Below are 13,591 nucleotides of genomic sequence, written 5' to 3' on the forward strand. Positions count from 1 at the left end.
ACTATTCTGTCACTTATGTTTCCTCCATGATAAATTAAAAGTTTGAAAACATGGTTTCCCCCCAGTGATACCCAGTAATCCTAGAGTATAATGTTTCTTTAAGAAAAGTATAGAGCAAAATATTTTCAACATTGGAGAAAGTAAAAAAAACCCACCAAAACAAAATGGCATTTTTTTTATAACCTCAGCCTCAGTTCTGATGACCTTGCTCTAAGCACCTCACAGACTTCGAAATGGAGAACATATCTTAAAAGGAATGACAGATAAGTTGAGTCCTGTTGAGGTTCAAAGTTTTAAAATTAATATCTTTCAATACAAATGAAACTTTGAAATGTACTTGGGTTTGCCACTCATTCACCATAATTCTCTCTGTAATATATTCACTGTTAATATTTTCTATCAGAGGTATTAATTGCAATGAATTTATCTATGAATTTGAATCAGAAGCAAGGAAACTATGTTCAAACAATAATTCAGCCCAATCAGATCTACTTCATCTCTCATTTTCAAGTGGTAAGGAATTTTTCTCCTCTCCCTAACTCCCTAAGTGCTGCATAGCAGTTAAATTCTCAATGATTCATGCTCCCCAGGCGGGCATCATCTCCCTGAGTGCCAAGTGCTGACCAACCCCTGTGCCCCGTCTTGCTCTGAGTTTGCACTGCGTCTTGCTTCTATTTTGGTCTGAAGCTCCAGTGTAGCCATGTACTGAAGGAAACAAGGCCAGATGCTAATTGTGCAGGCCACACACAAAATACAGTTCAAGACAGGCCCAAAGGAATCAAGGTTGCTGCTCAGAGAAAACAGGGAAAGTGAACCAGAAGTGAAATGTGGAGCTGGAGAGAGAAGTGCTGTGACCTGGAAAAGAGGGAAGACACATAATGCATAAGCCACCAAAGAGAATATAATTAAATACTATGAAGAAAGAAAAACTGGAGGGCTCAGCACACCATGACCTGAACAGTGATTCTACAAAGGAGTCAATAGGCCTGAGAAACAGAGTCCATAAGTAAATAGATAAAGAAAATGAAGCAAGACAAGCTGGGGTAGAGAAGATATTCCAGAATTGGAATTAATTGGACAAAACTTATGCAAGAGAAAGCAGGAAAGCCTTTGACTGCAAGAGGAAATTCTTTGTAGTCCACGTAGAAGCAAAGATTCCTGACACTTATGGTTCTGACCACTAGTATAGCCATGAGCCATGCTGTTCCTTCATCACATTTAGTGCTAACGAGCACCTATCAGAACCATTACTGCTGTCAGTAATTTCAGTTCATAAGTAAAACATCTATTGGGTAAATATAATGGGTTCCCTATGATGCCATGAGGATTTTTTGCCTTTTCTTTTGTACCCCTGTTGTGCCTTTTTGCGGCTTCTGTGTTCCTGGTGCTTTTTCCCTGCATTCTTAGACTTGTTTGTCAAGCTAAGAGACTAAACATTTTAGAAGCTTTGTAGCTAGGGATCAGTGCGCCCCAGACCCCAAGGTCCTTTCCAGAACACATTCTGTAAACTAAGATAGAACCCTCCAGGGGAAGGCTCCTTGGGGAGAGGAGCTCACTTGAGCCTTTCATTGGGGAATCTTTGATAGATATGCTAATTAATAAAACCTATAATGTTATACCCGATCTTTTGGAGCATACTTGGCGGGGTGCATCTCGATGCATATGACCTGGACGTGTGCACCTAAGGATCCTTAAAATAAATACCAAGGTAAAATCCCTTTTCCCATTCTAACAGTGTATGACTCTTGATTTTAAGACCAGAAAAAGGCATCACCTACATGCAAATCTTATTATAAATTAATATATTTTTATAGTTTTAGTGCAAGTTCTGTGTATACAAATTTTTATGTTATTTTAGTAAATGTTTTGTTTCTGTCCTCAGCAATGTAAATGGCTAGAAATAAGTGAAAGGCAGTGTGCTTGAACACATGCTTTTGAATTGTTGTGTAGAATTGACAAAACCCCTTGTTTTTTATGTTGAAACTTGTTGGAAGGTCTGCGTAAAACTACAGAAATGGAAGCACTGTATTTAATTCCTTAATAAAACATCAATTTAAAACCACAAATGAGAAAGACACCTTCCCAGCAGGTGGTAGATCTTTCCGATAATCATGTGAATGAGCTACAACAATCTGTCACAAAGTTCTTACTTGTTCAGTGGACCCTCAAAGCTAAGCCTACAGCTAAAGAAATTACTTTGCTGTGGAACTTAGCTCCTATATCGCATTCAGGAGCACACGTGGGTAACCTGGGAGAGACCCTACATTTTAGAATGCAATCAAGAGTCAAGTTTCCTGTGTCTGGAGTTGCAGTCTTTGCCATTCTTACTTGCTTGTGTGATATCACTTTGCATTTCATATCAGAGAGACAAGGCTGAAATCCCCCTGTACTGATAGGCAGCCCAGTATCACATATCCCAAGAGTAAATGAGATGGGTAAGTACCTGCACTGAAACTAAACTCAGAGGTATTGATGAAACAATATGAATGCAAGAAATTGTATATGATCTATTTCAGGTAATCAGTCCTTCAAATCCAGATAATGTTAATTTTTATCACTTATTGAGTAATTTCTAATGTTTTAAAACTTCAAAACCATCCTAATCAGTGTTTCATGCTAATCCGTTTTAGTCTTGTGGTCCACATATATGATGAGGGCCTTTGTTATATTTTCCCTCTCCAGCTGTGGAGGGCAGTGACAGAGGCTTTGGTGGGTGTCTGACATCTAGCCAGGGTCAACCCACTGCAGGAACAAAACTATTATCAATTATTGATATCAGTCTGGTTGGAATGAACTGCGAAAAGCAAACAGCTGAAGATTGCACTGTGCAAAAGGAAGCAGGGCAGGAGTTGTATCGCTACAGACATTTGAAATTTCAGAATATTTCCACTGTATATTGCAACAAACTAAAGCACTCTCAAAGCTTTTCATGACAAAGGGAAGAGGGCAGAAGAGGATAAAAACACCAAAACTACGTTTGTGCCTATAATCTGGATGTTCACTTAGGCTATAGGGAACCTGCATTGTGATTTTCAATCTTTTATATTGAGAGCAGTAACTTTGAAGATATTTTTCCTTTCACAGGCACTACAAAGGTTGTGGGTAAGAAAATCCTTTGTTTTGCTCAGAATCAGTCTCTTGGCTGAACAGAAATTACCTTCAGGACAAGAAAAGGGATCTTTGTAAAAAGAACAAAAAAATGCATTCCAGTAGAATGTTTCAGTTTTTATAACTTTTCCTTATTGAAAAAATGTATCATCAGAAAATTCCTACTTACCTCTAGGAAAAAAATCTTTCGTCATACATTTGTTTCAGTTGCAAGCTTTGTCACTATAATTAAATTTTTTTGTTTTGTAAGATAAATCTCTTCAAGAAACTAGTACTGTTTTTTTGCATTTCTGTTAAATATTTTGTTTTCATGTTATTTGAGAACACACTGCTTACATTAACAGCATTTACTTTTTCTACTGTTTATTTTGAAGGCGTAAGATTTTCTCTGTACAGATATCTATGAAACTTTTAGTAAGTAATTCAAATGTTTGGTTATTAAATGAAACTTTCTCATTTCAATTTAGAATTCAGCATTTGCTTATTTCTCTGGTTCATGTTTGGAATTAATTTGCTCTGTGCTGACACATTGTTTATTTTAATGCTCAACCTTAAAAAAGAGGTTTTTGCAACCATAAATCTATAAACTACAATGTTTAGGAATGTAACCTGCGTTTCAATGTTTGTCTTTTTTCAAACATGAATGCAAAATTCATACTTCTCAAGATCAAACACGCAGTCCAGGTGACAAGGTGTGATATGACAACTGACTTATCTTACCATCCACCTCAAGCTGAGATACTTGAAATATTAGTGGGGGAAAAATGACTAGACATAAAACCAGATAAAGTTATTCAAGTAAATGTCTACATTTATTCTTTTACAATGTAAGCACAAATCCAAATTGTCAAAATAGTGTCTGATTTTGAAGTATGAAGACAGCCACATTCTTTTTCTAGGCTTTTTTATTTAGCCATTCAGCTATTTGCAAGTTACTCTCCACTTGAACATAATTTTGTTTTGTTGATTTTCAGGAATTGTTGTCTTTTTTGAAAATACTCAGTTATTTGCTAAATAACAGAGTTTTATCTCCACTATACTAATAAAGATTAGAGGGAAATAGAGCTCCTGTGATTAAATTTGCTTGTAAGAGGATAATGTATCATAAATCAGCAACAATAATGGCATGTTACAATTAAAATACAAGAATTAAATGACCACTTTATGGCAAAACATTTCATAAACCATGAAAAGCAATCTCATTAAGAAGTATAAACTTAAAAAAGAGTAGAGCTGCATATGCCAAAGGTTTCACATGATTTTGAAGTCAATATATAAAAGCAGTTACAAAAATGGAATTTCATGCCAAGTCATACACAAATTTAAAGGGATATGTTGCCATGTATTATATTAACATAATTTGTATTAATTCCTGTTGTCAAATATAAATAAATGTCAATAGTCATTTAAGTCTTAATGCTAATATTTAACTCAATCTCTGTGCCTTAAAAAACTCCTTATTAAAAAACCCTAATCAAGTCACTTTGGCCTAATTTACAAATAGTAATAATAAGAGCAGATAAGACATCGATGACTGTAAACTGGTGTAATCTGTCTGCAGGGTGTGAGGTCACACTATCACACATACCACACATCTGAAGATGTGGCCTTTACTTGTTTTCTTGTAGGAACTGTGTGTGATATACATTTTTATGATAAATGGCACATAGCTCTTGGGCTTTCTGCTTGGCAGATGCAGTCTAGAATTCTAGAACTAAGTCAGAGATAGTTATTTGGGAGAAAGCAAAAAAGAAGTAAGCTAAGAACAAAGATAAAGCTTCACACGAAAAGGACATGCATGTGCAGTTAATCAGCTGTTATGGCCACCATCTGACAAAAAGCTTAAAGCTAAGACATCGCAGGAGACTAAAACTCTGAATCTGTGGAAAACAGGTAAGGATGAGAGAGAGTAGAAGGGTAGGGGGGAGTTCATAGGGCTCAGAGAAGAGACTCCCCTTATATGTCAGAAAATGCACTGTACTCCTATCCACAGCAACTTTAGTCCTTTTGCATCATTTCTGTAGAGTAAAAAAATAACATGATTTGAAAAGGTTTTGAATATTTTTAATCCGGTATTTGCTTTAAAACAAGAACATTCATAATTGCCAAATGTACTTTGTCATGATGTGTTTTAGTCTGGATATAGAGGACAAGTTCCATACTGTGTTCAAATGTAGGGTTACTCAACTTCAGAAAACAAGTAATTCTTATATATTATCTACCACGATTTATAAATTATTTACCATGATAATTTCTCTTCTTGGCAACAATATCCATTTATTGGTGTAATAAAATAGCTCAGTATAAAATAAATCTCCCAATGCAAAGTACAATCATAAACAGGATAAATATTCAATTTGAATAAACTAGTCCTATATTTCCCTCTCTCCAAATCCAATTTTTTCTCTTTATATTTAAATAAGGTGTCATTTTTCTCTACAACATATTCTAACTTTGTGTTCACTTGAGTAATTTTTTCTTTTACTGTCAGTTTCAGTGAGATCTTAGTGCCTCTTAGATCCTCTTGATTTTTCAGGTGAATATTATGATAAATGCCAAAAGCTCTTTATGAGGTTTTAGTAGTAGCAATAATAGCAGCAGCAAATCAAAGATAATCCAGGAAATTCTTGTCAATGATCTGGTCTCCCTTGAAAGTTTTGGACAAAAGGTGAAATAGTGGTTGGGACAGTGTCTTGCTGTCTAATATGTCACTTTCATCTGCTATCTTAACTTCTCTTGTCAGGTGTAAAAGTTGTTAGACTGGTCAAATAGGTGAATTCAGTTTCATTTAATTTAGCTTTATCTTACGTGTTTTATACAAAAATCTCAACTGGTGCCTGAACTTAACAGTTACTTACAGTAACTTGGTGAATTTCTGTTAAAAATAAATAAACTTCAAATCTCAGCCAATGAAAATTCCTGGTATCTCAGTAAATACTAAATATCTCAAAACCACATTATGTACTTTCTCTGAGAGAGAATAGTGTTACCAATCCAAGACGAAAGAAATGGAAGTCTATGAAAAAAACGTTTAGTTATTTGAGGCCTAACTGCAAACAATTATTCCTGGAAATTGTGTTTATTGCTTTATTTAATGAAATGCATCCTAATTAATTGTGTTTCCGTATTTGTCACTTATTCCCATTTTAAAACATGAGCAATAAATACAGTAATCATAAGGGCTTGTTCTGGAAGATACTATATCTTCATTATTGTGAGGAGCACTAAATAACCTAAATATGAAATGTAATGCAGACAGTCCCAAGTTATCATAGATTATAAAATTAAGGCAAATATTCCAGAAAATATATTCAGTGAAAACCAAAACACATTAATGTGCCCATCAATCAGTATGAACTAGATAGATGGTCACTTTCCAGTAAAAATAGTTACGTAAAATTTTGATGCCAAATTGCTATGTCTAAAGTTAAATTTACCATTTAAACTTCAGGAATAATCTTTCTGAGAAATTATGCACAAAAACAGTTGCTCTTGCCAGAAGGTGTTTGTATTATTTCTTAAATCCTCAATATAAAAGCTTGATTCATAAATTATTGTTTCAACAGTTCTTGAATGAATGTACCTTAAGGTGAATTAATCTGTGACAAAAACCCCCGTGGAATTAATAAGCTAATACCATTTAAAGAACATGACATAGCACTACTTGAAAGCAGAGCCATCCTTCATAGGCACACATTCCCCTTTTTATACGCAAGATTCCATTTTGTATGTAACAGAATCAAGAGAAGATCAGGAAGTGAAATAAAGAAAACAGTTGTGATTCTCAGTGCTCCTTGGATTTAGAAGTGACATTATATTAAATTTAGGCTGAGACTCTGTAGAACAAAAGTTGAGCTAAAGCACAGAGTGGAATGAAGTTTTTGCTGGGAAAGTCTGTCAGTTTGAATAGCCAAGTGGTTCTACCTGTTGGAAGAAAAGGAACTGGGAAATTACTTGTCTTGAAGAGAGATGTAAGTGAATGTGGCAATAAGCCTTTACCCTTAGTGCCTGGGTAAAAAAGATCGATAATTTTCCCCATAACTTACAATAAATGTGGCTCGTGTAAACTATGAGAAACATACAAAGGATTTTCCTGTTTTCACAGATCAGTAGAAGCTCTGCTTTTTCAATACCTCTTACGCATTTCCATAATTGGCAAAATAGTTTTTTTTAGACCTGTACTGTTTTCTGTGAATTTTAAGGATACTGTGTACCCTGCAGATCTGAGTGAAAGATTTGTACATATGAAAGAGCAATACTCTTCTTCATCTTCCTGGCTTATGCAAAACAAGAGGGAAATAAGTAAACAAAAAGTATTTACATCTTATGAAAATGTTGTAATGGTATGCTTCCCAAAGGATCTGAGTAAAAGATGGGCATATCTTGGACAAGTCTTCACAGAAAACATGATGTAAGCTGCTCAGATATTTGGGTTTGGAAGGTGGTAAGTCTGGTTACTGGTTAATGAAAGAATATGAATGTCATAGATTAGATATGAATCCTTACAGCTTTAGTATTCCACCAGGGCTTCAACCGGCAAGGTTTTTTAATGTGCAAAGGCTTTATCAGCAGTATCCTTTCAGTATCACATAACTTAAAAGCAAAATTGGCTTTGTGGGCTGGATGAAGGTGGTGTTTCCAACTAGTGATGAAGGAAACATTGAAGAGTGGGTTGGTGAAATTTAGGCTTTTCTGAAATAACGGCATTCAGCAAACAGTATTAGTGTTATCAACCAATAGGGTGGAATAGGTGAATAGAGTGGAATGTTTTTCAAAAATAAGGAAATAGTTGATGTTATGAATATGTAGAACCCAGTTAAATTATTTATTTTTGTCCTGTCCCCCAGAGACAATCTTCTGGTTAATACCTATTACTGCAAAAGATTTCTGCAAGTGTGGTAACTCAGAATTATAGGATTTCAAGTTACAGCCACTTACTGGAAGAGGCTCCCTGGGATAGGAATATCTGAACTCCCAATTTCAAGAGGTATCAGCTGGCTAAAACATTTGAGAGTCCTTACAGAGCACTCAGATCTCTATTGCAGACCTTACACAGAAAGACCTTCTGCTGGATGTTGTTTTCACTGACCAAAATCTTGATGAGGATACCCCAGCATCTGTAGGTAGCTGCCCTCTTCTAGAGGTCTCCGTCATATTTTCAACCTGACCCCACAAGGAGATGCTGAAATTCATTAACTTGAAAATTGACGCAAAGTACATGTTTTAGCACTGCAATGGGACTATTGTCTACCTCTTCCCAACTGGCAATGTAACACATCATTTTGGAATGACCAGACATCCTGCAAACTGTATACAAAAGGCCTCTTACCTTTGTCACATAGTAGTGAACCCTGAACAAAAATATCAAGTATTTCAGGGTGGTTTTTTTGTTGCTGGGGGATTTTTGTTTTGTTTTTAATTTTAATCAAAGAATCTTCTGGATGGAAATCAAGCAGATTAAATTATGGGCCAATTATATAACTAAAGTTTCATTAAATAACAAAAGCAAAAAATAAAACATAAATTAAGGCAAATTTGTCAGTCTTTCACTGCAGGGTGCCACTTGAATGTGTGGCATTTTAGCACCACATTTGATTCTGTATTAATGTTTACATTTTGTGTTCCCAGGAGACAGCAGTTTCCCTATTCTAAGCAAAACAGTAAGTAATCAGTGTTCTGGTAACATCGAACACAAAAGGTGCTAATGTTTAAGGGGAAGGGAAGACTTTGAAAAAGAAGGGGGGTAAAAATTAATTCTGCCCTTCTGCTCAGGTTTTTGTCCTCCAGCCAATGTCCATTTTTTAATACCTAGTTAAAGGCTTCCCACTGCTGTTTATGCCTGGACCACCTGTTCCCATAATGCACTCAAATCAGCAGGGTTTGGCACTGTATTAGACAGTTCATAAAAATAGTAGTTCAACAGTAGGCATTTAGGGTGAGCAGTCTAGATCCCATGATCTGAGTGCTATTTCACTTCCATAAAAACTTAAATGGTTATAACTAGGAAGAATAAATTTGATTGTAGGTCAAGCTGGTGGAAATGAAGGAAAAGGGACTTCAAAGAAAAGCCTCAAGTGTATTTGTAGCATGAGTGTTAGAGTGAGGGGAAAAGGGAAAATATGGAGGAAGGAATGTAGGCCATAATTTCTGGAGTTAAAGGAGTGCAAATGATGTTGAATAAAAAGAAGGAAGAGGCAACATGTTTACTGATAGATTAGAACAGGAAAGAGCATGTGATAAATCATCTCAGACAAAGAGCTAAATGAGTGGCGTATAAAGGAACAGAGACAAGAAGAGAAGAGAATGCGAAGTGATAGATGGCTTGGAGATTAAACAGGCAGGTTAGTTTGGTAACTATTTGGTACTATTTGGTCACTATTATTGAGTGCCAGTTTTAAAAGCTCTCTGAATTTTAAATTTTAATTCAACCTTCACATCTGGCCTCTCACAAAACGTTAATATCCATAGGTATATATTCACAGTCTGGAAGAAAAAAAATCCTGAAACACAGTTACAAGCCTTTTTTGTTTATCTCATAAGAAACTTTTCTAGCTGCAAAGCTGGAGCTTTCTGGTTCCTTTAACTTCCTCTCATTGCTCCAGACATTAGACTCTGCCTAACAGCTGACATCTCATGGAATTAAGGTGCTATTGCCATTCCAGGAGGTGAGGAGAAAAATAAGCTTCTCCTCCTTCTGGAATGAAGAGCTCTTCATTCACTTCCATTACATTAGCAGCCTCAGGTTCTTGTTGATTCCGGCGAGGGAAGACATGCAGACAATCAATGTGATTAATAATGCAAGCTTCAGTTTATTGAAAATCAGACTTTGCTTTTATACACTCAAATATGCATACTTGTCACTTCTCTATTGATGCTGGGTAAAAAGCTACATTTTACACGTATTGCTAATGTTGCGATTCAGAGTTCCTCCTCATTTCTCATGGTCAGTACATCTTGTCAGCACATCCTGTTGTTTATCTATAACAGGATGGTCAAGAACACCGCGTTTGTGTCCTTGCCTTCTTTCTTTATTCTCATGATTTCTGTCCTCACGATTTCCTTATTCTGCAGCTAGCAAGAGGCTTACAAAGGCCTGCTGATTTCTGCAGTTAGCAAGAGGCCTACTTATGTCAAGCTAAAAAGGTGTTTGCTTGTACAGCTCTTCCAGGGACCCATGTCCCTGATCCTCTAATTACTCTTCAACAATTCCCCCTTTTTCTTTTTGTACAAGCAATACCTGGTTAGTCACAGATGTAGTAACTTTGTATATCATTCTTTGCAAGCATTGGCACAGGCAAGGTAAGCACATTATTATGAATAATATTAGTAGTCCCACGGTAATCAAGTGCTGTACTAGTGAAACTAACCATGGCCCTAAGCCCAGTGATTTCAACCACTCCTCTAAGCCAAAACCATCTTCTTTCTGCAATCGTGTGGTTAATCAATGCAACTCATTTATCTGCCTGTGAATTGATCGGGAAGGGTCAGACAAATTCATACAGCACATTCCTTCAAAATCTTCACAACCATGTCCTTGGGCTAATAACAGAAAATGATGCCCATATAAAGTTGCTGCAAGTGTCAATGGTGCCATGCACGTACTTCAGTCTGCCAAACTCAGGAACATGGGTCACATCCATTTGCCGTATTTCATTCGGGCCTAAGCCTTGGGGATTAACCCCAACACCGAGACCCGGACCATGATGGCTACATGTAGGACATGCCCGTACTATTCCCTTGGCTTCCTCCATAGTAACATCAAACTGTCTATGAAGGCCTCTGACATCTCTGGAATGTGCTATGGACTTCTCGTGCCTTTGCAAACTCACTCAATGGCACTGTCACTGAGACTAACTGGTCTGCATAAGCATTCCCTTTGCCCAGGCCCTCTGTCCATTTGTGACTCCTGATGTGTATTACAGCATAGGCACACGTTCTCTGACTAATGGCTGCCTGGAGCTGACGCAGCAGCTCAAATAAGTGCCGATTGCTTATGTCCCTTATCCTAGCATCCTCTATTTGTTCTAGGATGCCAGCAACATATAAAGAGTCTGACACTACATTGAGCTTATCAGTCAACCACCACTTGAATGCCCAGACCACTGCAGCTAATTCAAGCATCTGCAAAGAGTCTCCAGGTTCAGCCTCTAGTATCTGATGACACCATTGACCTTGTACTTCCCACGTCGCAGCTGCTCGTCGAGACTTCTTTCCAGCGTCGGTGAACGCTGATACTGCTCCTTGTAGTGGTTGTTTACTTCTTTTAGGGATCTGAATCCACGTATGCTGAGCCATCCATTTCAGTACGGGGGCTTTAAGCGGCTATACTTCAATTTTCTGGGCGTTGCTTAGCAGGCTGATTTGTAAAGCTTGAGAGTGTTGCAAGTACCAATCGAGCTCATCTCGTTTCATTGGCAAATAGATCGTTCCTGGCTCTTGCCCAGTGACTTGCATTATGCAGTTGCGGCCTTTCTGTACTAATTCTGCTACATTGTCGATTTTTTTTGCAATGTTGTCTTGGGCTGTAGGCTTGTGAACATCCACTCCAGGACCTTAACTTGCTCCCCCTTTTTCTTTTTGCACTGAGTTAGTGCTGTTCCCGCTTCTCGGTGGTTCTGCTCCTTTCAACAGGGCAAGGGCTGCAAAAGCTTGATTTTGGGCTTGCACTAGATCTTTCCCTAACTCTTTAACAGCTTCCACAAGCATTGCATGTGGCCCTACTGGCACTTGGCTCATTCTGTCTAGCATCAGCTCTACTGGTGCATCTGCTGGCAAAAGTATAGATCGGGTAGCAGAGTTACAATTTTCTATTATGCACTGTTAACAATGGTCCTTCCATGAATTCTTGTACATCAGAATTGTTTATAGCATTAGTAACTCTATCGACAAAACTTGCAAATGACTCGTCCCTTCCTTGCTTGATTGTTAAGTAGGAGGGCTGAGGGGGTGTTGTTTTTATATAGGACATTGCTTGCCGTGCAAGTCGCATAGCTTCTAATAATCTTTCTGGCCCCACTTGTACTTGCATTTCAACTCTGGCAAACTGCCCAACACCCATAAGATGCTCCACTGTAACCCCATTTAAAGGGTCCTGTGGGTCACGGGGCATGTTAGCAGAAGCATCACAAAGCCGATTCCAATGTGCCTGCCACAACATTACTTGTGACGGAGTCATAATCATTCTGACAATAGTTTTAATATCTTCTGGGCAAAGAATTCCACTCCCCCATACATAGTTTAACATTTGCTTAGCTGGTTCACTGTGCAGCCCTGACTCATTGACTGTGCCTCACAGCTGAGTTAATAACTTCCAGTCCACGGGATTATACTCTCCTGCTATACCTTCTACATCCATCTGATAAATTACAGGGAAAGCTAAAGGATCTCTGATAGATTCTACGAGTTCATAGTCTTTATGCTCAAGAGCTGCTTTTGCCATGTTTCTCCAATTAACTCGATTAACTCGTGTACTTGGGATTCGACATGCCTTAATTTTTCCTTTGTTACTAATGCTATTAGTAGGAACAAGACTTTTATGATATCTGACTGCTTCCTGCTCTAATTCTTCTTCCTCACTTTCTGATAGCTCACTTTCCTCCTCCAAGGGAGGAGCAGTGGGCTTGGGTTTGGACCCTTCCCTTGTTGTTCCCTCTGATATCTCAGCTTTCTCTGTAGGACGTCGAACCAGCTGTCACATAGTCATTTTTTTTGCCCCACCATAGAGGAGTTGGGACTTCTGCCTCTGTCTCTCCCTTGTTTCACAGCCTTCCAATAATTCTGAACACGTGCTTATTTCCTACACTTTTTGATATCATCAAGCTGGCAAGTATCTCATCTAATTTGCTGGAGCAAACCAAGGTGCTGGCATGACTTTCTTGAATGTAAATATCATCACTGAGTGTGTAACAGCTGAGAATCTTGCCTCTAGCATCTGCCCACATGCTGCAGGGCTATCTGGCATATCCACAGTCTGTCTGCTAGCAGGAAAATAAATTTAAAAAAATAAAAAAGAAACAAAAACAATACAAACACAAAACCAAGCATTCAACTCTAACTGAAGTTCACTCTTTCTTTAACAAATACAGAAATATGACCATATCTGCTTCAAAAAGTAAAATTAACAATGAGATCACTTATGCTGCCCACACACTGCCTGCTGCAAAGCTCCAAAGGTGTTACAGATACAGAGGAAGAAATTCTGTCAAATTTCAAGTGGTTACTGTTGCTTGGGAAACCACTTCCTTGGTAACTACAATGCATTCTCAGCACGTGTCAGTATCAATTTCTCTCTGACTCTCAGACACACAAACCTGCAGTATGGCAGGAAGAGAGAACAAGAAAAACAAAAACCAATAACAACAAAGACAACCTGAAGAAAAAAGGAGAGAATGAGCAAAAGATTTCTTGTTGCTGTTGTTTCAAACGTGTCTAAATGAAAAATAATGTAATCAGAAATTTATCTGGAAGTTGTTTTTAACATTGT

Source organism: Corvus moneduloides, chromosome 15 (genome assembly GCF_009650955.1).
Source record: "Corvus moneduloides isolate bCorMon1 chromosome 15, bCorMon1.pri, whole genome shotgun sequence".
NCBI classification, from domain to species: domain Eukaryota; kingdom Metazoa; phylum Chordata; class Aves; order Passeriformes; family Corvidae; genus Corvus; species Corvus moneduloides.